The 26,789-nt window shown below is 55.6% G+C and overlaps 1 long non-coding RNA gene across 1 annotated transcript in view; it reads left to right on the forward strand.

The window, feature by feature from the left end:
- The first annotated feature begins 26,207 nt into the window (after nucleotides 1-26,207).
- LOC129630037 (uncharacterized) overlaps nucleotides 26,208-26,789 on the forward strand; it is a 1,425-nt gene continuing 843 nt past the window's right edge. The window contains exon 1 of the long non-coding RNA XR_008703475.1: nucleotides 26,208-26,647. This is a non-coding gene — a long non-coding RNA (uncharacterized LOC129630037). The remainder of the gene's footprint in view (nucleotides 26,648-26,789) is intronic.

Consider the following 26,789-nt stretch of genomic DNA (forward strand, 5'->3'; position numbering starts at 1 on the left):
CCCACGATCCCAGGCCAGGCAGGGACATTCTCCCTACCTGTCTTGCAGCCTTTGTCCTGAAGGGCCAAGCGGGGCCCCATTACACACTTGCCCGCCCGCCTGCGAACAGTCTCACGTCATTGCCTCGAAGGGGTGGGGGTGGGGGGGAGTCCTAGCACAAGTCACCATTGTTAAGCAATTCTGTCCCGGACTGTGATCAGCGTCTTACCCACATTCTTGCTTCATCTTCACCACCGCTTGGTGGAGGTGGAACCAGTACTGCCTTCCCTCTCCCACCGCATTCCCACTCCAGGACGCTGAGACCCAGAGAGGTTTCATGAGGTCTTCCAAAATGATAACGATGGAGCCAGAACTCAAATGCTGAGGTAGCCGAGGTCCCGGCCCAAGTTCCCGGCCACGACGTCGCGCTGCACCTGTTTCACTATTTCCTGGCGCCTCGAGGGATACCTGAGCATCCCTTAAGCCAAAAAAAAAAGCTTGAATCCGGGCCATCGCCCCTTCCCACCCCCGCCCCACTTTCCCTTCTGAACTGGGGGGGCCTGGTCGGAGGCAGACCCCAGGAGATTCCACCCGTCCCCTCGCGTTGGCCTCGCTCACCCACGGATGAGTCAGCTGGAATTTTTGGACACCCCGGGCTCACAGCCGCGGTACCAGGAGCTGTCAGGGGGCTGGAATGCGCGGAATGCGGCTCCCTGGGCTCCCGCGTGCCCCCGCCCCGCCCCGCCCCCAGGTTGGCAAGGTGAATGACACAGTGTTTGTCAAGGGCTTGGGACGACAGGTGCACGCGAACATGAGGACAAAGACCGATTCTTTTCCGCAGGGCTGCAGCCACAGTTCACGTCCCTCCCACGCACGTCCGCGTTCCAGGCCCGGATGCTCCGCGCCCCGGGCTCCGGCGAAGGGCACTAAGCCACTGATTAGGAAGAGAAAAGGAAAAAAAAAAGTCCCGGCTTCTCGAAAGACTGAATGTTCGACCCCTGCCTGAGTCTGACTCGGCCCTGCCACGCCACCAAGTACACGACTTGGAGTTTGTCGCCTACCTGCTCACAGGCCTCGGCGCGCGCGTTAAGGTGGTGGAGAAGGCGGCCGCAGCCCTCCCCTCTCCAGTTGCTTTCTAGAGGCAGGTTGAGAGAAGAAACGTGTGAGCGTGTAATTACAGAATGGGATCAGGTGAGGAGGGAGACAAACCAGGTGCAGGATGGAAATGGGCAGGCGGTTCCTTTAAAATGAAATCTAACCCTTTAGGGCTGCGGCGGGCTGGTTAAAGTTGTCACGTGTGTCTGAGGCCTTAACTCCTGCCAGCCACCCAGAGCCCTTGTGGCCCGCCTGTCACTTTGCCCGGTGGATCCTGGGTCACCTTCTGAACTCTCTGACTGCCTGGTGAGCCCCTCGGGGGCCAGGAAGCCTGGTCGTATCTCACACTCTGGAGACTCATGGGAATTCCGTCTAACGCATGTGGCCCAGATCCCTTTGATTTCGAAGCCAGGCACTGGGGAGACACATAAAGAATACTTCTTGAGGGGATGGGCGTCCCCACACTCCAGCTGACTGTAGGAAGGACAGGAGGAAGAAGGGCTGTCAGCAAAGTAATCATGCTCAGGAAACTGTCCATGCCGGAAGTCAGCCCGGGAGCCGCACTGGACCCAGAATGTCCACGTCACACACACAGGCTGGTGGACTCAGAAAGGCCACATCACACATACAGGCTGGTTAGGAGAGACGAAGGGTTGAGGGCAAAAAACTGACTGATCAGCCTCTCCTCCGGAAGTTTGGGCCCTCAGATGTTGCCTCGATTACCTATCGCAAGGAAGAAATGCCAGAATTCACCCAGGCCCTTGCTGACGCAGGGCACTAGAGAGAGAGAAACCACTGGGCTGATTATCTTGGCTTTATCCTCCACATCTGTTTCAGCTCAGCATCTCTGCTTCTCATCTTTAAAGAGATGGCTGCAACACTAGAGAATCTCAGAGCTGGAAAAGGGTCTGAGAGACCTCACATCTCACCTCCTTCTTTCGGAGATAAGAGCCGTGTCACTTGAGAGGCCGTGACTCACTTCAAGGCCACACGGCGTGGGGGGTGCGGGGTGGGGAGCTGGGATTGCAGCTCTCCCTTCCCAGGCCAGAGCTTTTCCCAGTTCTCCAAGCTGCCTCTCGGATCCGCCAAGTTGTTCCCACGCTGGCCTGGTTTAGGCCTCATTAGTAAGAAAAGCTGGCTGTGGTCCTTTCTCATCCCCCTCCCCGCCTCCCCCCACCCCACCCCCCGCCTCTTGAAAAAGGAAGGAGATGCTCTTCCAGAACAGAGCCAGGATGGTTTTGCTTGCCATCTGATGTCTGGGAGTGCCCATGCCAGGCTCCACTCCAGGGGTACAGCTCCTTGCCCTCACATGGTGTCATAAAAGAATTCACCCTCCTGCCAACCTTGAGCATAGAAGGCCGTTTCTCAGCCGGGACTCAAGCCACCTTGAGGGCCAAGACATCAGAGAGACTGTGCTCGGCTCTTACCAGCTGTGTGCTCCTTGGCCAAGGTCTCTCCTTGGAAGGCAGGTGCTCCCCAAGGAGCCCCAACCCCATTTCCTGGCCAGTCACCTTCACCCAAGCCAAGTCTAGAGTCTCTGGAAGGTGCTCCACATCCATTCTGGAAGGGAGGACTATTCCCACCTCCAGTCCTTTTTTTATTTCTGGCCACACTTCCAGTAGTCATGTACGGATATGAAAGTTGGACTATAAAGAAAGCTGAGCGCCGAAGAATTGATGCTTTTGAACTGTGGTGTTGGAGAAGACTCTTGAGAGTCCCTTGGACTGCAAGGCAATCCAACCAGTCCACCCTAGAGGAAATCAGTCCTGAATATTCATTGGAAGGACTGATGCTGAAGCTGAAACTCCAGTACTTGGGCCGCTTGATGCGATGAACTGACTCCTTGGGAAAGACCCTGATGCTGGGAAAAATTGAAGGCGGGAGGAGAAGGGGACGACAGAGGATGAGATGGTTGGATGGCATCACCGACTCAATGGACATGAGTTTGAGTAAGCTCCGGGAGTTGGTGATGGGCAGCGAGGTGTGCTGCAGTCCTTGGAGTCCCAAAGAGTCAGACACGGAGGAGCAACTGGACTGACTGACACTGCATGGCTTATGGGATCTTAGTTCCCTGGTGTGCATGCTAAGTCGCTTCAGTTGGTTGACTCTGCGACCCTATGGACCATTGCCCGCCAGGCTCCTCCGTCCATGGGATTCTCCATCCATGGGATTCTCCAGGCAAGAATACTGGAGTGAGTTGCTATGCCCTCCTCCAGGGACTCTTCCCACTCAGGGATGGAACTCCCATCTCTTGCGTCTCCTGCATTGACAGGTGGATTCTTTACCACTAGCGCCACCTGGGAAGCCCCTTAGTTCCCTACCAGGGGTCAAACCCGGGCCCTTGGCAGTGAAAGCACTAACCACTGGATCACCAGGGAACTCCCCCTCCCTACTTTTTTTTTTAACAGATGTGGAAATCCAGGTTCAGAGAGGTTAAGTTACCTGCCCGTGGTCACCCAGCTAGTGAGGGGCAGAGTCAGAATTTGAACTCTGGTTCCAACCCATCTCTTTCAGTGGCACCCCTCCACGTGCCCCAAAGGAGCTCGAAGCATCTCAAGACACCCTTCCCGTGCTCAGAAGTAGTCCCCCCTGGCTTGCCTGGGTGCCTGAAACCCCCCCACTGGAGTCATCTGCTGCTGACCCCAGCCTTTTAAGCAGGAAAGGCCAGGGATGGACAGGGGGAGGGTATACAAAGGTTTGATCAGGGTAGGACCAACCTGGGCCCCAGGGGCCAGGGCTTGGGGGGCAGGGGAAGTGGCCCAGGAGAGAAAAGGCTGACTGGGGGAGGCGGGGCCCAGAGGCTGGCAGGACAGGGCATGAGGGAGCACCAGTGGGGATGAGGGAGGCTCCCTCCAAACCCCACAGGGCCAGCTCTGGGGCAGGGACTGGCTTTGGAGTGGAAGGGCCCAGCGTGACTGGGAGGCATTAGTCAGCGGTGGAGGTTTATGAAAGGAGGAATTGTCCGGAGCCTCCTTACTCACCAAGCCAACTGGGCTGTCCCCAGAGAGCGGGAGCAGGGCCGGTATCAGAAGGGGACCGGGAACTCCGAGCTGCTCACTGCCCAGGTTGAATGGCCCCAGGCATCGGGGGCCACGCGCGGGGGCCCTGCCCGGCCTCACGGCCTGTGAGTCACAGCCCTCGGCTGGCGGGCTGAGTGTCTTCATTGTCCTCTCGGCCAGGGGACAGCGGGGCCCAACTCCCTCCTCCTGGGAGAAAGGACGCCCTGGGCTGATTCACCAGTTTATCACCCTGCTGAGGGTTTATCACCCCTCCGTCTGAGGCCCCCAGCATATTCACCTCCCATCCCTTCTTCAGTCTTTCAGTCATTCTTTTTCATATTGTTGTTTTGCGTCAATCTTTATTTTTCCAATTTGCAAAAGTAATCTATTGACTGTTATTCCGCCTTAAAAGGGGATGAAATACTGACCTCGCTACAGCGTGGATGAATCTTGAGGACACTATGCGAAGTGAATAAGCCGGCTGCAAAAGGACAAATTCTGTATGAGTCCGTGCATGCAAGGTTCCTAGAATAGTCAAAATCTTCAGGACAGAAGTTAGAGTAGAGGTTGACAGGTCAAGGGGAGAAGGCAGCAGACTGTGCTTTAAAGGTGCAGAGTTTGAGTTAGGCAAGGTGGAAAGTGTTCTGGAGATGGACTGGGTTGATGGTTGCAAAACAAAACTGATGTACTGAGACCATACACTTAAAAATGTTTAAAACCATAAAAGTTTATATTTTGTATATTTTATCACAAAAGCAAAAATTATCTATTATTCAAACGATACAGAAAAGTAGAAAAAGTAGAGACTTCCCTGTTGGCTAAGATTCCGAGCTCCCAATGCAGGGGGCCTGGGTTCGATCTCTCGTCGGGGAACTAGATCGCACCCGCTGCAACTAGGAATCTGCCTGCTGCCACGAAGATTGAAGATCCTGAGTGCCGAGACTAAGACCTGGCTCAGCCAAATAAGTAAATGAATTAAAAAAATGTTTTTAATGTAAAAGGTAAATGTCCTCACCCCAGCCTCTGGAATATTTCAGACTTACTTCTGTTCCTGTACAATCATAGATGTGACTTTAAGAAAAAGTCAGTGTGTGATGGGAAGGGTGCCCGCCACACTCCTGGTCTTTCTCCCTTTGAAGGACACATGCATCTCACTAACCCCAGGTGCCAGCCCAGCGCCAGGTGGCAAGGTCGATAACCACCATCTGGCAAGAGCTCAGCGGTGTCTCCTGTGGGGCTTAAACCCTAACACACATGAACTCACTTCATCCTTCCACCAGCGTGGTGAGGAAGGGGTAGTTCATGCCCTCCTCAAAGCCCAGTTCATAAATGAAGACTCAGAGGCTTTGAGAGTTGAGGGATGTGCCCAGATCGCATCGCTAGATGGAGGCAAAGCAGGAGGTATTTCCCCCCTGAGCTGTTAGGTTGTACTATAGACAGAGATGGGCCACAAGCAGAGTGATTGTTTGTAGCAGGGGTCCCCAGCCTCCAGGATGAACTGGGGTGGGGCTGAGGTCATGACAACAGGAATAAAGTGCGCAGTACATGAAATGTACCTGAATCATCCTGAAACCTCCCCCCCCACCCCGAGTGCAAATTGTCTTCCACGAAACCGGTCCCTGGTGCCAAAAAGGCTGGGGCCGGCGGGTTTACAGCACATTTGCTCACTTCATAGTAATCCCTTAATTTCTGGCTTCCCTGGGGCAGGGCTCCTGTGGTCTCTCTCGCTAACTGGCCCTCCTCAAGCCCTGGAACACAGTAGGTGTTCAACAAATATTTGCAGAGAGGCTAGTTCTCATTCATGTCTCTGTCTGATCATCCCCCACAGCCCTGTGAAGTAGATAATTAGGAAATCTGATGGCTGCCGGTCTTACTCATCCGGCTAGCAGGCAAGATGGTCACACGGCCGGGCTGGGCCGCTAAGGTGGAGCCCCAGGCTTCTGGCTCCCTTCCCAGGCCTTTCCAATTCAGCTGTTGAGGCCTGGGACCCTGATGTTACAGAACAAGGATAATTAATTGGGAGCAGGAACACTTTGAGTCATAACCAGCAATAATAATAATAATAATTGCAGTCATACTCATTGCAATCTTTAACTCATATAAACCTGTATCAATAGCACCGATGAGGCACTAATGTTATCTCAGGGCTTCAGTTAGGCCTGGAAGTTCAATTGTAAGTGCCTCAACATCGGACACAGCTCAGAGGCGGCGGAGCTGGGATTCAGGCTCCAGCCGGCTCCAGGGCCCAGAGGCCACACACCACTAAACACTTGAGAACCGATTAGCATCGTCAGCTGGACCCACGGCACAGCCAGGCTGAACTTTGGAGAGAGATAGGGCCGAATCCCACCCTCATTCATTCTGTTGGTCAGCAAGCCTGTGCTGAGCCACACCCGTGAGCTCGACCAAGTGTCTGTCCCCAGGGCTTGACCTGACCAGGACGGAGGCTCGCCCCACCCCAGCAGAGCCTTTGGCCTGGTGGGAGAGGCCGATGTCTTAATTACATGGCTAATTGTCTCATCAGAGCAAAGATGAGTGCCACTCGAAGGGTTTGGGTTCTACCAGCCTCCTAGGGCACAGGCCTGGCCTGGGGGAGCTGACATCTCTGCTGAAATTTGAAGGGTGGACCGGGATCAGGTGAGCGGAGTGGGAGAGCTTTCCAAGCAGAGAGGGCAGTGGCGTGGCTCTGACTAGAACAAAACTGCTGTGGCTGGAGCTGGTGAGAGAATGGGAAGGAGTAGGGGGGTTAGGGGTTTTGGGGGCGTGGGGGCCAGCACCTGACTCCTCCCCTAGCAACTCGGGCTCCTGTAATCAGCTCACTGGCACTGTTATCCTTAAAGAGCAAGTGTGAAAGGGAACATTGAAAATTCCCATTCCTCAGGTCTTCCCTGGCAGTCCAGTAGTTAAGACTCTGCACGTCCACTGCAGGGGGCTCAGGTTCGATCCCTGGTCAGGGAACTAAGATCTCTCCGGAAAAAAAAAAAAAAAGAAGTTGCCATTCCTCCCCAGTTGGTGGGGCTGGATGGGTCCTCCCATAAGCATCGATTCCACTCCCCACTGCGCATCTGCACGGCTGTTTGCACTGGACACCATGCTCTTGGTCCTGTTTGACCCTTGTGACCACGTGGAGGGAGCAAAGGTGAGCAGGGCTCAGACCCCCACGCCACCCCCACACAGCAGAGGGAATCTAGGCAGGAAGAAGGGCCGTGCCTCTGGGTTGGCAAGGCAGGGGAAGCCCAGGGGGGATGGAATCTGAGCTACACTTGGACCAAAGCTTGGCCCTCGGGAAGGGAGAGCAGGTTGAGGACTTCGGGAACACCTCAGATGGTTAGTTGGGTGTCCCCCGGGGGCTGGGGCCGACAGAGCTGAGGCTGGCGCGTTAGTGAGGGGATGGTGAGCGGGTGTGCAGGGGGGTTGGGTCTAAGGACCACTGCCTGGACGATCACGGTCAACATAGCCACGACAGCCACACGCCACATCCTTCAGTGAGCCCTGTGGAGCAGATCCTTGTGACGATAGCATTTGTTTGGAATTCTGTTCTAATTATACACACAAATGATGTACAATGTGGGAAAGAGCGAATGCAAACACACACCACGGGGAAAGTGTCCAAATCATTTGTAGCACACGCACCCCCACCCCCACCCACCCGGATAGCCCTGGTCAGCCCAGCAGAGCACACCCTCTGAGCCTGCTGTTTGTAGGCCGAGTGTTGGGAGGCGGAAGCCTGGGGAGGTGACGGGCCTGGGGCCAGACGCCGGGATGGCTTTGGGAAGAGGGTGAGGTTCAGACGGACCCTGTAGGAGGGGCAGGGTCTGAAAAGACCAGAGGGCTTCCAGGCCAGGGGACGGCAGTGCTGAAGCACAGGGCTGAGGGGCTGGGTAAGGCACGTGAATAAATGGCACCTTCCCGCGTGCCAGCCTCTCCTCTCACGAATATCACGTGTGACCTCACTGGATCTTCCCACACCCTGTGGGGAGGAGGCAAGAGAAGCCCCATTTTTAGGGCGAGCAAATGGAGATGTGGCCATGGTCCTGACTCAGGGCTGGCTTGGTCTTGAGCCCAAGGAGCCAGGAAGGGGATTGGGGGCGTGCTGGGGGAAGAGATCCCCCTGAGCTCCACGCCCGGGACCCTGGGGTGCTGACCGTCCTCATGGGGAAGGCAAGGGAGCTTAAGCACCCGGGGCAGTCGAGGCCAGCGAAGGCAGGGGTGGGAGGCGCCCTTGGGTTGTCCGGTCCCGTGCTGCGGCGGCTTTATCAGGGCACTACAGGCCCTGACTATCACCCTGCCCATCTACAGTCCAGCTTCCCGAGCAGGGCCTGCGACCCTGGAGGTGATAAGGCAGCCCTGATCACGGGGCTCTAACCGTCGAAGCCGCTGCAGAGCCGATGGCTGGCTGGAAGGGAAGCCCCTCCAGGGTCTTCTGACTGCCTATCCAAGCGACCCCCGCCCCCAGGGACTGGGGCAGAACCTGAGGAGGAAAACTGCAGTAAGAAGGATCCTCCAAACCCCTGCTGAGTGTGCCTTTTGGTTCACAAAGCGCTTCTATATCCCATTCTCAGCACGAAACAGAAGGGTAGGGCCTGGGAGCCAGGCTGGGGTGATCCAGGCCTCAGATCACCCCTTTGCTGGCCTGTAACCCCCAGACCTCACCTCTCTGAGCCTCAGTTTCCTCCTCTGCCCAATGAAAGCAGCAACGCCATTTCTCTCTTCCCATGGCTCATGGCTGCATGTCTGGCCAGCCTGTGGCTGCCTTGCTCCTGGCCCTGCTGCCTCCTTCCCCCCCTCCAGGGTGCTGCTTTTGCACCGCACCAGACACCCGGCCTTTGCCAGGCGGGGAGCTGACTCAGACCTCGGTCCACCAACGTGCTGCCGGGGTGGACGGGCCCAGACAGCCAGGGGATTCTTGTCCCGACTCCCCTCCGGCAGCCAGGCAGCGTTTGGCAGGCCCGGCTGGGGCCTGGGTGAGAAAGAGGGAGGCGGGGAGGGGAGCCCCCGATGGGAAGGCTCAGATTTAGCCAGCGCAGGCTTTTGTGTTCTGAAATGCCAGGCCAGGGCAGTGAGCTCTGCCAACGAGGAGACTGGCCTCCAACAATAATGTTTTTCCCTGGGTTTCCAGAAAGCATCAGCTGCTTTCTAATTCAAACCATCAGGAGGAGGTTCACATGTGCTGAGTCTCAAAACCCCGGAGAAAGAACACGGCTGCCCCTTGCCAGATAAGAGCTGGCCTGGATGGGACAGGGGAGGTGGGGTAGGGTGGGCATGGCCAAGAGGTCCCTGGATGCGAGACTGAGCACCTCCCTGGGCCCCCACGTGTCCATCCCAGACCCGCAGCTGGGATCTCCGCAGGGCTAGCTTGTCGCTGGTCACTCTAGCCATGTCCACAGGGGTCACTCCCGCTTGTGCCAGAAACTGCCAAGCGTTGGAGTGGTCACTGTATCTGTTAACTGTGGTTCACACTGACCGAGCACATGTCTGCCAGCATTTGTGCCAACTGCTTGCCAGCCACAGTCTCTGGGCCACCTGCTATTATTCCATTCTACAGACTAGAAAGATGTTCATCTCAGCCAGGTGAAGTTCCCCGGGCTTCCAGCCCTGGGGCTGCCTCCACCGCTCGCCTGCCAGGCCTTGCTGCTCGGCACACAAAAGATGTAAGACTCGCCACTTCACAACTACTAGGTTGGCAAGAGTCAGAAAGTCAGATAATGACAAGTGATGGCCAAGATGTGGAGAAATCCATCCTTGCACACTGCTGGTGGGAATGGAAAATGGTTCAGCCGCTTTGAAACACAGTCTGGCGGTTCCTCAGCTAAACACAGAGTTACCGTATGACCCAACAGTGCCACTCCTGGGTATCTACCCAGGAGAAACCAAAACACACGTCCACACAAAGACTCAATGGGAATACTCATAGCAGCGTTATTCATAAAAGCCAAAACGTGGAAACAAGCCAAAGGCACAAACACACTGTGGTCTGACCGTACAATGGAATATTATTCAGCCATACAAAGGATGAAGTGCTGATACACATTACAACATGGATGGACCTTGAAAGCATTGTGCTGAGTGAAAGGATCCAGTCATAAGTCCACATATTGTACGATTCCATTCGTGTGAAATATCTGTACTAGGGAAATCCACAGAGACACACAGGAGGTTAGTGCTTGCTCAGCATCACGGATTGGGGGTTAGGGGGAACATGTGGGGTGGGTGAGACAGACAAAAGGTCCAGGATCTACTTTTTTTGGGGGGGGGGGTGATGATCAAAAATGTCTTAAAATGGACTGTGATGGTGGTTGCCCAGCTCTGTGAATACACTAAAAAATCATTTCAATGGGGTAATTGCATGGTGTGTAAATTCCATCTCAGTAAAAATGTTTAAGAAGGAAAGGATTTATGGTGTAGCCTTTAAGGAGCTCACAGATGAGAGAAGAAAGCAATGAGAGAAACGCCAACAATTCCATTCATGACCTTAGAAAGCACAGGTCATTCCATCTGAGACTCTGAGGGCGCAGTGCTATGGGAAGAGAGGAGGACTGTCTCTCAGCCCAGGGAGCTGGAGCAAAGAGGGAGGCAATCCAGGGAAGCTTCCTGGAGTAGGTGACACTGGACTGCCTCTTGAAGAATGAGTCGGACAAGAAAGCGAGGGGGTGGGAAACAAAGTCCCAGGTGAAGGGGGCAGAAGTATACCCAGAAAATGTCCTGCGGGGCGGCAGTGGGGGATGAGCTGAGAGAGGGTTTAGGCCTGGCACGGTGGGAAAGGCAGGGGACTCCCAGCCGCCCCCTAACTCATCCAGCGTTCCCCCAGACAAGCCCTTGTCTGTCCCTGGGCCTGGATTCCAACAGACACGCTCCTGTCTCTGAAGCTGTGAGTGGGTCTCAGAGCCGGAGATGGAAGAGGGCAGACTGACGACAGATGGGGAGTCAGATGAGAGGAGGTGGCTGGATGTCAGGGCCTGGAAACAGGGGGACCGTGCTTCCCAGCCTGAGGGTGGCTGCCCGTGGGCCCCAGCCCCCACCCCAGCCCTGACCGCCCCAGGAAACGAGAAACACGGGGCCTGAGGGGAACTCGAAACAGAAACGCAGGTGTCTCTCCCTGGGCAGATTCCAAGAAAGAAAAGAAAAGTGGCTGGTAAGGGAGAGAAACTGTGAGCTTTGAAGTGAGGAAGGAAGCAGGCCTGGAGAGGAAGCGGAAGAGGAGGGGGCGTGTGAAAGAGGGGCAGGTGCCCTGCGTACGGGTGCCCTCCACCCCGGCGTGCGGGTGAACCCAGCTCCGGGAAGCTTCAGAGGGGAAACAAGCCGTGTGAGGGAGGTGCTTCCCAGAGCTGGTGCCCGCAGCCTGGCGACTTCTCACGCCGATGGGTGCCTCTGCCGCCCTCGGCTGCTGGCTCTGCCCCTCGTGGTGCTGAACTCGGGCCCGAGGGCCAGATATCAGGGCTGCGTTTTTGAATTGAGATACAGCTGATGTGCAAGATTGTACAAGTTTCCGGTGTACAACACAGCGATTCACCATGTTTAAAGGTTATACTGCATTTGTAGTTATTGAACTATGGGCTATACTCCTCGTGTTGAACAATATAGCCTCATAGCTTAATTTATTTTTCAATCTATTTGTTTATCTGGTTGTGCCGGGTCTTAGTTGAGGCCTTCAGGAGGAGAGCTGAAGCATGTGGGATCTGGCTCCACAACCAGGCATGGAACCCAGGCCCCCTGTGTTGGGACCTCGGAGTCTTAGCCACTGGGCCTCCAGGGAAGTCCCCATCGTAGCTTATTTTCTATATAACAGTTTGTACTTCTTTATCTCCTGCACCTATCTTGCCCTTCCTCCCTCTGTCTCTCCACTGGTAACTACTAATTTATTCTCTGTGAGCCTGTTTCGTTTTGCTTATTCACTAGTTTGTTTTTTAGGGTCCACATAGAAGTGACATCATGGAGTATTTAGCCTCATCTGACTTATTTCGCTTAGTGTAATACCCTCCAAGCCCATCCATGTTTTTTGCAAATGGCAAGTTTTCATTCTCTATGGCTGATTATTGAACAGCATCCCACTGGAGGGTTCTACTGCATCTTCTGTATCCATTCCTCTGTTGATGGACACTTAGGTTCCTGCTGGCTCTTAACTGCAGTCTCTTTCCCCTCAGTTTACTCGTCTGTGAAATGGGATGTTGATGGCGGCTCTCCCTCTGCTATCAGGGAATAGGAAGACCGTCACATACGTGAAAATACCCGGCCCACAATGGCAACCTCTTATCCTGTTCTGTGCAGAGTCTTCTCCTTTCTAGATCTTCCCACCTACTGTCGCCGTTGAGCATCGTGGCACTAAGCGAAAAAAGGCCAGGCTGTCTTCCTACCCACTTGACAGGAGACAAAACTGAGGCTCAGAGAAGCCACATGAGCAAGAGCATCAAGTGGCAGCAGGAGAACCCAGGGACATGGGGCTCCTCAGGTCTGACCTCACCACTGCTCTCCGCCAGCGCCTCTGGCTCCCGAGCTGGGGTGATGAGATCCTTCTGCTTTTCATAGAGACAGGAGACCACCCTGCACCCAGGTCAAGCTTCGTGATCACGTGGAGGGGCCTGAAACAGGGAAGATTTACAAACATTTGAAGGCGTCTCAGGCTGATGCTCACTTCCCAGGTGGCTCAGTGGTGAAGAATGCACCTGCCAAGCAGGACACCCGCGCTCGATCCCTCGGGAATGGCTACCCACTCCAGTATTCTTGCCTGGGAAATCCCATGGACAGAGGAGCCTGGCGAGGTCCATCCATGGGGTCACAAAAGAATCAGACACGACTGAGCGACTGAACAGCAGCAGCAGCAGCAGCAAGCAGGTGCTTGGCTTAGGCGAGCTCTGAGGCGGGAACTAGAACAAATGCTTGCAGGTTAAAGGGACGTGAGAAGGGACTTCAAATCATGGTGAAAAGGAACACTGCGAATACACCGAGAGTACGGACAGGAGCAGGCTCCCTGGCGGTGATGAGCTCCCCGCCCCTGGGGGTGATGAGGGCTGTCCTTAGCACCTGTACAACGTTCAGCAACATGTCTGCCCTTCATCCCTAATGCCAGCAGCACCACCCTCCCCGATTTCTGTGACAATCCAAAATGTCTCCAGACATTGCCATATGTCCTCTGGGGCAAAATCATGCCCCCATTGCCCCTCTTCCTGGTTGAGACGCGTTGGCTTAATTAGTTTTACCTTTTTTTTTTTTTTTTTTGACCACACCATGCAGCATGTGGGATCTTATTTCCCCTGCCAGGGACTGAACTCACCCCTGCAGTAGAAGGATAGAGTTTTAACCACTGGACCACCAGGCATGTTCTCTGAGAAGCACTGGCTTTGATGACCTTTAAGATCTCCCGAGAGCCCATGATTCCGTCATTCTGGACAAGGAGCCGCAAGCGTCACTCATTTTCAGGCCCCCCTGCAGCTGTGAGCATCTTACACGCATCACCGTGTCGTAATCAGCCGTGGTCATTCTGTCTTCTTACACCATGCTCCCCTGCTCCTCTGCCTGGCTGACCCCCGTTCCTCCCAGATCCAGTGTCGCTGTCCCTGGAGTCCCTCCCTGCCCCCTCATCTCATCTATGTCCCCCTTCAGTGTTTCAGTCCGGCTCCCCACTGCTCCCCTAAATAGCAGAGCATCTGAGCACCTCCACCTCTGTCTTCCTACTGGACAGGGGGCTCCTGGAGGGTCACTGAGTCTTGCTCACCTCTGAGACTCCACATGGCATGGGCTACACACACACACACACACACACACACACACACACACACCCCTAGGGAGAGAGGCTGAGTGTTAACTCAGTGCCTCACTAAGCCAATCCCGCCAGTGGTCAGTGGGGCTTCTGTGGCCACCCTGTGCTGCTCTCAGGAGCCCCGAACTCCCACTCCGGACACTACCAGGCCCTTTTCTTCAAAGCCGGAGGGAAGTCTATCTGGGATACCCGGGGAAGCCAAGCTAAGTCCCATCCGGGGGTGGGCAGGTCAGGGCAGAGGGTGTTCCGATTAGGTGGGAATCAAGGTGCAGGATGGTGGGAAACCCACTGCCCTTCATGGGCTCAGGCCGGGCCTGGGGGTCCAGTGATCAGAGTGCAGTTGGCCAGGTAGCCTCAGCGAAGGTGCTTAAGGCCCCAGAGGTGTCCTTTGTCAAGTGAGGAAGATTTGAACTATGTTGGTGGTTTCTGACATTTTACGGGTGGTTTCATTTCGTTTTTAGCTAAAGAACCTCCCCCCAAGGAAAAATCTCACATAATGGCCCGATAGATAAGACCCTGAGCTCTGCCTTCTCAGGGCCCAGATCCCCCTCCTCCCGAAATAGCCCTGGGTCACTTCCCTGCTCCCCACCAGGGCTTCTCAGGGCCCAGTTTGAAACCCACCAGGGTTTCTGAGGTCTTTCTAGCTCCCATGGTCTGAGGTTCTATAACTGGCCCCACCAAATGGTGAAACGCAACCAAACGTGCCAGGGACGGGGGTGGGGGAGAATGTGGATGTGACGGCCCCTCGGGGTGTCTCAGGGCCCAGGGGATGGCCTGGGACCGGCGTTATCCTCCAACATGCTGAGATGGAAAATTCCGGTCATCTGAGTACGGTGTTTACTTGTGTGGGTCTCGGGATAAACAGGAATGCACAGTACCCAGCAAAGATAAACGTATGGAACTCATTACCCCAGAGAGGGTGACAGGCCGAGGACGTGAGCACACCCAGGCAGGCCCCGCTGTCTCTGGATGAGACGCCCAGGGCTGGTCCCAGCCCGGGCAGCAGCCACGGTCCCCAGACAACAGCTGTCAGGAGGCCAGGAGGCTGCAACTCCCTGTGAGATGCTGCACAAGCGCTTTCTCAGCCCTTTGAGGTTTGCTGTGCATTCTCCCCACCACCACCCCATTTTTTTTAACTGATTAAGAAAACAAGGTTCAGGGAAGTAGCATCGCTTGCAAGTGGCTGAAGCCAGAGTTCTCACCTCCTTGACTGGAGGAGGTCGAGGGCCTCCTCCAAGTGCCCCTGAGCAAACCCGGGCTCAGTCTCCTAACCTGGATGCTGGGGGGTGTTTGACGGGAAGGCGTTTGCCTTCCCATGAGCACAAGTGATTGCTCAGGGGCGGGGATTGAGTGAGGCGCTAATGACAGAGAAATGAACAAAGACGTGGCCCCTGCTTCATCAGAAGGAAGAGGAGCTGAGGCTTTACTGTGCCAGGCAGCCAGGGTCGGGGGGTGAGTGTTTGAAGAAGGTTTCATGAAGACGGGGGTGTTTGAGCTCATCGAGAGACTGAGTAGTCAAGTGGCAGATGGAGACGGTTGGGACAGTATGCCTCCACTGGACTGCCACGGAAATCCCATAAAGTGCGCATTTCTTAGCACAGGCCAGATACTGTTCTATCTTGTACATCTGTAGAAGAAGGGAGAAGCACAGAGGGGTCCAGGAACTTGCCCAAAGCCACACAGCCAGTCTGTGGTCCTACGCTCCCCTGCTGGGGACGCCACGTGTCTCCTGATACACGGGAGTCGGTACACATTATGAGTGCCGGCTGTGGAATAGTCCTGTGTGCAGCTCTGATAACGCCAGGATAGAATGGGGCCTCAGAGACACACATAAAAGTGTCGGGGAGGGCTTCCATGGTGGCTCAGTGGGAAAGACTCTCCCCCCCAATGCAGGAGACACGGGTTCGATCCCTGATCCAGGAAGATCCCATGTGCTGCGGCGTAGCGAAGCCCTGCACCACACCCTAGAGGCCGCGCTCCGCGACCAGAGAGCAGCCCACGCACAGCAATGAAGACCCAGCACCGCCACAAATAAATAAGTAAATAAAAATTTGAAAATAGAATGTTGGGGAGACACCAGCTTCGGGGTAAAGGGGAAATGCTCACAGGAGAAGAGGCCCAAGTAGGAGTCCCAGTCAGGGGGAGTGATGTCATAGAGAGATAAAAGAATGCAAAGGATGCTCCAGGCACGGAGCGTGGAATGCTGGACGCACAGGGAAGCAGGGATAAGCACGGCGGGTCCTGGAAGCACAGGAAGTTTGGTCTTGCCGGAGAGTGAAGCAGGAGGTGATGGGGAATGAGGCTTGGGGTGGGTGGAGCACAAGCTGAGGCCGAGGACTTGATCCTGAGGGTACCAGGGAGCCACCGAGGGCTTTAAGCAGACGCTGTGCGGGCCAATTTGTGTTTTAGAAAGATTACTGGGGCCCCAGCCTTGATTCAGGGCCCTGGGGCCAGGGCTAGTGCGTCTGGGGGCACCTCTACAGGGACCCTTAGCAAGGGCGCCAGGTGCCTGCCCTGGAGGTCAGCTCCAGTCCCTGGCTTAGCAGGTGGGAGATCAAACTGAGATTTGGGGCAGAAGGACGTGTGCCTGGTTGGCTCCCCTCTGTCTCCCTTTCTGTTCAGGAAGCCCAGGTAGTGCGGAAAGTTTGGGAAAGTGGAAGAGAAGAGTCTGCAGACAGAATTCATGTGGGGTAGGCAGGCGGAGGCCTCCAGGAAAGATGCCTCACAGGACACTCAAGGAAGTGGGCAGCTCAGTGCTCCCCAGACCGTGTCCATGGAATACAGTTCTAGATCTATGGAATGGTGTACGCACCCCTCCCACCTGACCTAAAGGCTCTGAGAAGTCCTGCGACAAAGACATCTTTTCGATTTTGTTTAACACAGTGTTTCCCAAAGTTTTTGATGTGACGTCCTTTCATTCTCTGAACACCAGTGAACTTCCCCTGAGGGTGAAGAGCAGTAGATTTCACCCGTCCTCCTCCTCGCCCAGGGCCACACTGGTCCCTTGCAGGGACACCCGCCACATCTCTGAGCCTCCATTTCCTCCTCACCATCTCCTTTTGAGCAGTTGTCTTCTGTATTATGGGCTTCCCAGGTGGCGCTACTGGTAAAGAACTCGCCTGCGAATTCAGGAGACGAGCGATACGTGGGTTCCACCCCTGGGTCGGGAAGATCCCTTGGAGGAGGGCATGGCAGCTCACTCCAGTACTCTTGCCTGGAGAATCCCATGGACAGAGGAGCCTGGCGGACTACAGTCCATGGGGTTGCACAGAATCAGACACGACTAAAGTGACTTAGCACACATGCACGCTTCTCTATCACGGTGTGTGGTATGTCTTCTGTACTACATGGCCTCCTTTTAAAAGGGATCTTGTTTTTATTTATTTATTTATTTTTCAGTATTTGTTTGTTTGTTTATTTGCTGCAGTGGGTCTTAGTTGCAGGATGTGGGCTCCAGCTCCCCAACTGGGGATCGAACCCGGGCCCCCTGTATTGGGAGTTCGGAGTCACAGCCCCTGGACCACCAGGGGAGTCCCTAAAAGGGATCCTGTGTTTTTACCACCCCACTCCACCCAACCCCCGGGGTTCTAGTACCCGGCACAGAGCCAGGCACTGAATAAATACATGAATGAGAGTCTCAAATGAGACCTGACTCTTCAATCGGGCTATTAGGAAATTAAGCAAATGAATGCCTATGAGATGAGTTTTACATTAGTAAACTTTATAGCCCTGCTCACCTAAGGAACTAGTTTTTCATACACACTGTAATCCAAGGGTCTTACCCCCTACAGACTTGCCATGTGTCTAAAATTCCACCATTAGTCACTCATTTGCCTTAGGGCGCCAGAGACCCCAATTAAAATGTAAATGTGTGACTTAGTGGTGTCTCTGCTGAGCTGCCAGCACCCCTTGGCACAGCATCGTGCCATCATCATTAGTAACTTGTGCATCAGATCGATCCAGCAGAAAACCAATCCAGGTGAAAGAATTCAGAACTGAGAGGCTCCTCAATGGAAAAGGGAATAAAGCCATGTTGCTGGAGATTCTAGGGGCGCAGGGAGCACGGGTGGAGCTACTAGGCAGGTTTGACAGCTGTCTCACCGCCCCCGTCAACCACCGCTCCCCTCCAGACAGGGCCAGGTTCCTGACCTTCTAGGGTGTCCAGGCCAGGCCCTTGGAGGGGGACAAGCCAAGGCTGGGAGGAGCCTCTGACCCACTCTGCCCGGGGCTGTGGGTCGGCCCAGGGGGGTCTGAGCTACGCTGTGCAGGAAGCCCCCTTAGTGAAGCCCTCCTGGTCCCCTGGCCTGGCCACAGGGCTGACCCCAGTTTGGCCAGCTACGGGCTCGGGACAGGACACTCCTGGGAATGGGCGCAGGAAACCAGGAAGAGGGTAGCTGCTGGCCACTGTCAGAATTCGGGCCTTCCTCCATTCCCCCAGCTCCCTGCCTCACTCCACTCCCCCGAGGGGGCAGCCCTGCTGGCCGGCAGCTTCTCTCCAGACCAGAGGAGAATGTGACAGGTCCCCCTCTTAGGGTTCTGATGCAAAGGGGCTTAAGAAAACGTTGCCTCTTGGCCAGAGTCGATCCCTTCCTGCCCTCAGCGACCCCCAGGAGGCAGCAGGTGGGGAAATCGTGGGCTCCTCCTCCATCATGGTCTCCACTCATGCATCCCTTCCCATCCCCAGGTCTACCACAGCTTCCTCGTCTTCGCCTCTCCTGCTGACACCAGCCTGTAGACACATGGGTCTGATCATCCTCTCTTACCCCCAGGAGAGCAGGGACACGGGTCCAGCGGCATCTGTACATGTAAGCAGTTCATGTTTAATAACCATCCATGGAGCAAATGAAGGCAGTAAGAACTGGGCCCAGTGGGGCTACCCTGGCGGTCCAGTGGTTAGGACTCCGAGCTTCCAAGGCAAGGGGACAGGGGTTCGCCCACTGGTTGGGAAACCAACATCCCGCAAGCCGTGAGGCTTGGGCCTGGACCCAGAGCAGGCAAGGGCCTTTGCCAAGGTCACTTGAAAGTCAGCAGAGGGCCAGGTACAAAACCCTGGCCTCCATTCCCTGAGGCCAAGGCTCTTTCTGATTTCTTGCAGGTTGCAGCCACAGGGTAAATGAAAGGGCCCACCTTCCTCTGCACTTACCTTCCCACACTGCCCAGAAAGGGCAGCAGTTCCTTCATGGGCTCTAGACACACTCCCACTGCCCTGAAGCGATCATTTCCCAACTTAGGCCAGGGTTCAGCATGCTTTTTTGTTAAAGGATCAGATACTGAAACTATTTTAGGCTTTGCAGACCATTCAGGTCTCTGACTCTCATTATAGCACAAAAAGCAGCCCGAGACGATGTGTCAATCAACAGGCAAGGCTGTGTCCCAATAAAGCTTTATTTGCAAAAGGAGGCAGCGGGCCACAGTTAGCAAATAAAAATACAGGACATCCGGTTAAGTTTGAATTTCAGTGTGCTGGATTTTATCTGCAACCCCAAGCTGCTGGGTTGCAGCATGCCAGCCCTGGCAGAGATTCTGGGTCGGCGTGAACCTCGGAAGTGACAGGGAAGGGTGCCATCAAGGAGTGCCTGCCACGAGGCAGCACTGGGCTGGGAGGCGCCTTCCATGTACTATCTCCTTTCATCTTCCCAGCAGCCCTCTGAGGCAGAATGTGGGGTCCCCACTTTACATACGAGGAAATGGGACTCAGAAGAAAAGTAATAAGCCCAGGTTACCATAGCTGGTGAGGAAGAGATCCAGGATCCGATCTCACGGTAGTCTGGCTGAAAGCCTGCGCTCCCCTAAGCCAATCTCTCTGATGCAAAAACCAGGGCTCAGAGAAGAAAGGGGGCAGGTCCAGGGCACACAGAACCAGGATGAAGGCCTCCTGGCCCCCATCCTCGGAGCTGCCCCGCACTTCTGTGTGTGAACTCACCTTGTTGTTGCCCTCTCGGATCACTTCCTATGCGTTTGCCTACCTGCATGTGCTCACACAACACGAGGCCTGAAGCCACGGTCCATTTTGGGGGGCATCTTGTCCAGGAGCAGATTAGATGCCGAGAGACGAGGGGTTTGTTTGATGGAGTCGTTTTGAACTGGGCTGAGCCTCTGCACGTTTAACACTGCAGCCCATGAGTCCTGCAAGGGGGGCCGTCCTGTGGTTTATCGGATGTTTAGCCACAAGCCTGGCCTCTACTCTCTCGATGCCAGTAAGGGGCACACCCACCAGCTCTGTGTGACAACCAGCAATGTCTCCAGGTGTTGCCGAACGTCCTGGGGCCGTGGGGAGGGGAGGGTTGGGATGAAATCATCCCAGCTGAGAACTACTGATCTTGACTAACTCTGAGATACGTGCATGCGTGTTCAGTCACTTCAGTAATCATGTCAGACTCTGTGATCCCATGGACTATAGTCTGCCAGGCTCCTCTGTCCGTGGGATTCTCCAGGCAAGAATACTGGAGTATGTTGCCATTTCCTCCCCCAGAGGATCTTTCTGACCCAGGGATCGAACCCACGTCTCTTGCATCTCTTGCGTCAGCAAGCGGATTCTTTACCACTAGCGCCACCTGGGAAGCTCCAACTCTGAGATTTGAACTCCTCGAAAGTCTCCTGAGGTTCCCTGTGCTCACCCATCGTCAAGGCCCATGAACCTCCCCAGGCCTTTGGCAGAAACATTCTGGCTATCTCGACCAGTGTGATGGGGAAACCTTAAAAATTGGGAGAAAGACTTTATCTTGGCCAAGCTGTGGGCACAGAATCAGCCCAGCCAATGCAGGCCGGGTTCTGGAGGCAGCAAATGATGCCTGGAGCTGGAGGCTCTGGGCCCTGTCTGCGCCCCGAGCACCCTAAGCTTGTTCAAAGGTCCACTCTGGGCCTGTCTGCATGGACCCACTCAGACGCTGAAAGGTGGTCTGGAAGGGGGTCTGTCCCGTGTTTCCACTCAGCCCACCCAAGTCCATGCCTCCAACAGGTGTTTGGGGGCCGCTCCTCCGAGCCCCTTGGAGGGCGGGGAGTGGAGGGAGTCGGGGGCCCAGGGCTGCTGGGAGAGGAGGCCTGGATGGGGGACTCCAGGATGGGGGGTGTGGGAACCCTGCCACGTGGGTGGTGCTTCTCTGCCTCGGGCTGGTCTGGTGGAGAGAATGACCTCACCTGCTTCGAAGAGGCCTCGTTGGTTGCTTGGATCTGGGGTCGGGGAGGGGTCCTCAAGGCGAGACGGAGAGGAGCTGGGGGGCTGAGAACGCCTCCCCCAGGCCTGGCAGTGGCCCAGCGTGGCTGCCTGTGGTCTGGCCCTGGAGCAGGGACAGACCTCCGCCAGGGCTGGCACCCACTCAGCGGCCTCTTCCAGGGAAAGTGAGAGGGGCTGACGTGGGGGCTGACCTCATGCCCAGCCCCCACCCTCCTCCTCCAGTGCTTCCCTGGGGGTTCACTGCTGCTAGTAGGCGGGACCTCCCCAGGGGAGGGGGGAGTCCCTCGGGGGAGGGGCGGTGACTAGAGGATGCAGCAGGCTGAACTGAGTGGGGGGTCCTGGGGTCCCCAGCCCGGGCCAGGGGTAGGAGGGGGAAGATGAAAAGGCCCCCCTTGCACCCCAGTACCACCTCTGCAGCCTCCAGGACACCCAAGGTTTCCCTCAGGAGGGTCGGGGTCGCCGTGGCAGGAGGCTTTCAGAAGGTCTGGAAATCAATCCAGAACAGATAGCCCTTGTGGTCAGGGTAGGAGGAGGCAGCTAGGACTTGGATAATCAGACGCTACCTGACTGGCCCACCCTGTGCGCCGAGCATGACGGCCTCTATTTCTTGAAAAGGCTGTCGGAGAGTCACGAGACAGAGGAGGAAAGTGAGGCCCAGCAGATGGCAGAAACTTGCCCGAGCTCCCCCAGCTGGAAAGGGCTGAGCCAGGATTCAAACCCAGGGTGTCAGAGTCCTGGCCCCACGCTGGGCGCAGCAGGTCAGCCCTTCTCAGACTCCAGTGAATGGGATCCTCGGAGACCTGCACAGAAATGCAGCTTCCAGCGGGCTTGTCCGAGGTGGGGCCACGACTCTGTGCGCCTGTTGTTCATTTGGCTGCACAGGGTCTTCCTTGCGGCACGCAGCATCCCTAGTTGCAACGTGTGGGATCTAGTTCCCTGACCAGGGATCGATCCTGGGCCGCCTGCATTGGGAGTGCGGAGTCTCAACCACTGGGCCGCCAGGGAAGTTCCAAGATTCTGTATTTCTTAGCTGCCAAGAGCTGTGGACGAGGCTGGTCTCACTTTACACTGTAATGTGGTGAAGTGCCCAGCACGGGCCTATTATTTTTATTATCCATGTAAAGTGCCTACTGCATGCTCTGTGCATAGTAGGTACACAACCAACAGTAGGTATCATTATCCTTGTGAAACATGATCATATAAAGGAAGAGTTTGGTGAATTCTAGAGCCCTGTGTGAATATACGATTGGAGCTAAAACGGACTTAGGATGGTCCAAGGGAAGGAGTCAAGGAAGACTTCATGGAAGAGGTGACATTTGAGCTGGGCCTTGGAGGACCAGAATTTCCCACGTAGCAGAGGAGGAAGGGCGTTCTCAACAAAGGCAAGAGCCAGAGCAAAGGTGTCGTGCGGTGATCAGATGGGACCTTTAGCAGACCACTACGCCACGTGGCCAGAGGAAGGGAGGCAGCCTCGTCAGGGAGGTCAGCGGAGAAGGTGAAGTTGGGCAGGGCCGGCAGCGTGATTTGCAACATGAAAACGCAGGGCTCCTTCGAGGGGGTAGACGGGTGTGTGAGTGTGCTAGGGCGGCTGTAACATTCCCACAAACTGGGTGGCTTGAACAGTTTCCTCTCTCACAGTTCTGGAGGCTGGAAGTCCTAAATCAAGGGGTTGGCAAGCCTGAGCTCCCTCTCGAGGCTCCAGCGGAGGATCCGCCCCGCCTCCTCCAGCTTCTGGTGGCCCCAGGCATTCCTTGGCGTGTGGCTGCATCTGCCTTCACCTGGGTCTCCTCTCCTGTCCTCTGTGTGTCTCTTATAAGGACACTTGTCCTTGCTCTGCGGGCTCACTTGAAAACTCCCCAGATGAGCTCACCTCGAGATATCCCTAACTCAGTGACACCCGCGAAGATTCTTTTCCCAAATACGGACACAACTGCCCAGGTTCCAGGGATTCCGACGTGGACGTGTGTGTTCCCGGGTGTGGAGGGTGTGGGGGGGCACCATTAAACCCCTGCAGCGGGTGATGCCCCCTCTCCAAGGCGGTGGAGGGGGAGCAGAGCAGGTGGAGATGGAGGGCTGCCCGCATCTGCTCTTGGCCGGTGAGTCACTCGTCTTTGAACAGCCGTCCTCCTGGGGAACTGGGAGTGTTCCAGCTGGCCTTGTGGGGCTGGAGAGGTGGGGCCCGGTGAGTGGTGGGGCCGGAGAAAACCTGCTGACAGGTAGGGCCCCCCGGGCTTTGATTCATTGACCGTCTGGGCAGGAGCTGGACGGAGCCTCTTGGAATTGCAAGAATGCCTCACACATATTTTCCTCCCAGCCAGCGGTTTTGTTCTCAGCCAGCGGAGAGGGCCTGTCTGCTCAGCCTCTCATCCCCTCTCCCGTCTGCGGCTCCCCCCGCACGCCGCCCACCGCTCCCGCCGGGGACATCCTCTCCTCGCCGCCATCACTGAGGCTGGAGTGGGCAGGGCCTGACCGCGTCCTCATAATTGAAATATTTGGCCCCTGAAGCCTGGCCAGGGCAGGGCGGTGCTTCCCCCAAGTCAAAGCGACAGATTCAAGCTGGGCTGTGCTCGGGCCAGAGGGTGCACGGGAAGTGTCCTGGACACTGAGGCCGGGGGCCCCCGGGACCCGAGTAGCCTTGGAAGGAAGTGGGGAGAGAGGCTGGAGGCCCACGGACCCCCCCAAACGCCCGTCTTCATCACAACGTCTCCGTCCCACCCCGTCTCCTCACGCATACCTGGCATCACTCTGGCCTCACAGAATCCTCCAGGAGGAAGGAACTCATCTGATGTCCATTAGATGATGTAGGCATGTGATACATCAATAAAAATGTTTTTGGAAATTCTGGGGATGGGGGAGCTTCTGAGGCATGCTCAGCACTCTAGGGACCCAGAAGTTCACTCCCGGTGTCAGGCCAGGGCCATGGTCTGTAACTGTGTCATCCAGAACTCTCACTGAACCCCATCACTGGATTTGTAGTAGATACTGAGCCTTTGCTTTTGCAAAGACCAATGCAGAAACAGCCCCCAGGAATTCACTCGCTGCAGGTGGGACCCATCACATCACCCACTACCTCTGTGGGGCTCCAGGGAGGAAGCCCCTTCAGAACACAGTCCCAGGACAGGCTGTTTTCCTTGAGGCTCAAGAAAACCTCCTCGTTTCTAACGATGAGAATTGCATAATAGATCACATTTCCCTTTTTCCTTCAACTGCCAGGAATCTCAGAGCCAACTCTGAAACTCAGCCATGGTCATTATGTAGCCCCTTGTGATGGGAAACATGTATTTTCTTTGTCTCTGTGGACTTCGTTTTCTGTCTCTGTCTTCTCCCACGTTGATCCTCTTTATCAGTATTTTTATGACGTGCCTTCTGGTGTAAGATGCTCTCTCTGCTCTTTAGGACAAAGAGGACTATAAATAAGGAAATAAATATTAACTGTTTCCATCATGACGTTAATTTTATGGCTGAAAATGTGGTTGCTTAGCATGATAACATGTTCCTCTTAACGCCTAGTCTGAATTTAGGGCAGAGGTGACCGGGGAAAGCCTTTTTCTTTTTTTACTGCGGTAAAAGTCACAGAATATAAAACATACTATATTAACCATATTTAACTGTGCACTTCAGTGGCCCTGAGTCCATTCTCATCGCTGTGCAACTGCCACCATCTTCCGTCTGACCTGGGAAAGTCTTTCTTCCACCCCTAACCCTTGAGCTCCTTGGGTATATAGCCTGGCCTGTAGAGTCTTGACCAGGTGAGTGGACAGATGATGATCATAAGGATGAACAAATATAAAGAGCCTCTCTAAACAAGCTGTCTTCTCTGTCCCTTTGCCTCCTGGGGCCTCAGTTTCCCCATCTGTAAAATGGGCTTGTTATCTAGTCCCATCCTCAGAATGGTTGGGAGGATCTCCTGACAGGTAAGAAAATGCGCTGTAAACTGTGACGTGCAGGGCCATCACAGAGCCTGTGGGACTGCGCCCCCAGCAGCCTTGGGATGAGAGGAGCGGGTCTCTCCTGTTGACCTCCTGAGAGCCAGGATGGGAGAAAGCTCAGCTGGCAGCCAGGCTGCCCTGGCTCCTCTCTGGGCGGTCTCCTACAGGCCTGCAGCTCAGGGGAGCTTTGGAGGACCGATCCCCCGAAAGTTGCTTTGCCCTGAGCCCCCTGCTTCCTCAACCTGGCCCCCAGCCTGGGACTCAGCGTTATCACTCACTGCTGCCCTCCCTGGGGCGAGGACCCCCCTCTCCCCTGCAGAGATGGCACCAGGGTCTGAGCTGGGTTCTCTTTTCTCCATCTCCTCCCACGGATTCATCAGATCCATCGCAGCACCTCTAGCTCCTGGCCCACGGGTGCCTTTTGGCAGCCTGCAAGGTCGATAGAGAGACGATATTGCTCACTGTCCCTCTTGCAGTTTCACAGATAAGAGAGCTGAGCTCATGCGGGAGGTCACAGGACCGCACGCGCAGCAGCGGCACCACAAGGACCCGGGCCTCAGGGCACGGCCTTGCCAGCAGAGCAGGGGGCGGAGGTGGGTGCCTTCTTTCCGCCTCCACCAGCTGTTTCATCTTTTATGGGAGGGTCACCGATGACCAATTAACCACCTTTGGTTCCTCTGGCCAGAATGGGGCACGGCAGGGCAGAGAACAGAAAACCTGCCCTCTCCTGGGGTGAGAACTCCCCTCGGAGGTGAGGACACACCCCGGGGCCCAGCCCCCAAGACGGCACTGAGGGCCTGACACCCCTTCACCTCCCTCCTGTCTGGGCTCTGGCGTTCACTGAGTTTCTCTCTAGTAAAGGTTTCTTTCCAAAAGCTTCAACCTTGTCTCCCGCAAGAGAAGGAGAGCTGGGGGACGCTGAGGGCTGTGGCCTTCAGCCAATCCCCTAGCCCCTACCAGGACTTTTAGGAGGAAAACCCGCAAACGGCACGGGTTTGGGGTCTCCCAGGGGGCCCCGGCCTCTCCCTCCCAGCAGCACCCCTCCTTGTGGCCCTTGGAGACTCACGCTTGGCGTCTTGGTGTCACGGGCTCAGGAGGAGGGAGAGGTGGAGGAGGGGTAGGGCAGCCCTTCCTGGGCTTTAAGGTACACTCGCGTCACCTGGGCTCTTTTTCAAGGGCAACTTTCAATTCAGCAAGAATCCGCCCCCTCCCCACCCAAATGTGCCAAATTGAAACCTGCCCTTTAACAAGGAGCGGAGACGAGGCCTTCGTGATCCCCGCCAGGCGAGGCCAGTGCGGCTGCGAGTCCAGGCCCTTCACTGTACATAGAGCAGCAGAGAGCAGAGGGTCTCGGCCAGCTGGGCAGCCGGGGCGTCTCCACCTTGCTCAGGGCCTTCTCTGTGCCATTTCCATCAGTGAGCATGCGCGCACACACGCGCGCGCACACACACACACACACACACACACTCACTGTCCCACTGGCCTAGGAGCACACACACACACACACACACTCAGTCACTGTCCCACTGGCCTGGGAGTATGCGAGTGCACACAGACACACACACACATGCACACACTCAGTCACTGTCCCACTGGCCTGGGAGAACGCGCGTGCACACAGACACACACACACATGCACACACTCAGTCACTGTCCCACTGGCCTGGGAGCTTCCAGAGGCATGAACTGTATCCTACGCACCTTTGGAAATCTACAGGTGACCTGCCATTGACAAACATTCCTGAAAGAGCATGTAGATGGCTCTAGGAAAACTGCCCACACCCCTAAAGGAATCTCAGCTGGGGGAGCCCTGGACCCAAACCCCAGAGCAAAGGACCAAGAGACACTGGGGGCTTCTC

This window comes from Bubalus kerabau, chromosome 16 (genome assembly GCF_029407905.1).
Source record: "Bubalus kerabau isolate K-KA32 ecotype Philippines breed swamp buffalo chromosome 16, PCC_UOA_SB_1v2, whole genome shotgun sequence".
NCBI classification, from domain to species: domain Eukaryota; kingdom Metazoa; phylum Chordata; class Mammalia; order Artiodactyla; family Bovidae; genus Bubalus; species Bubalus kerabau.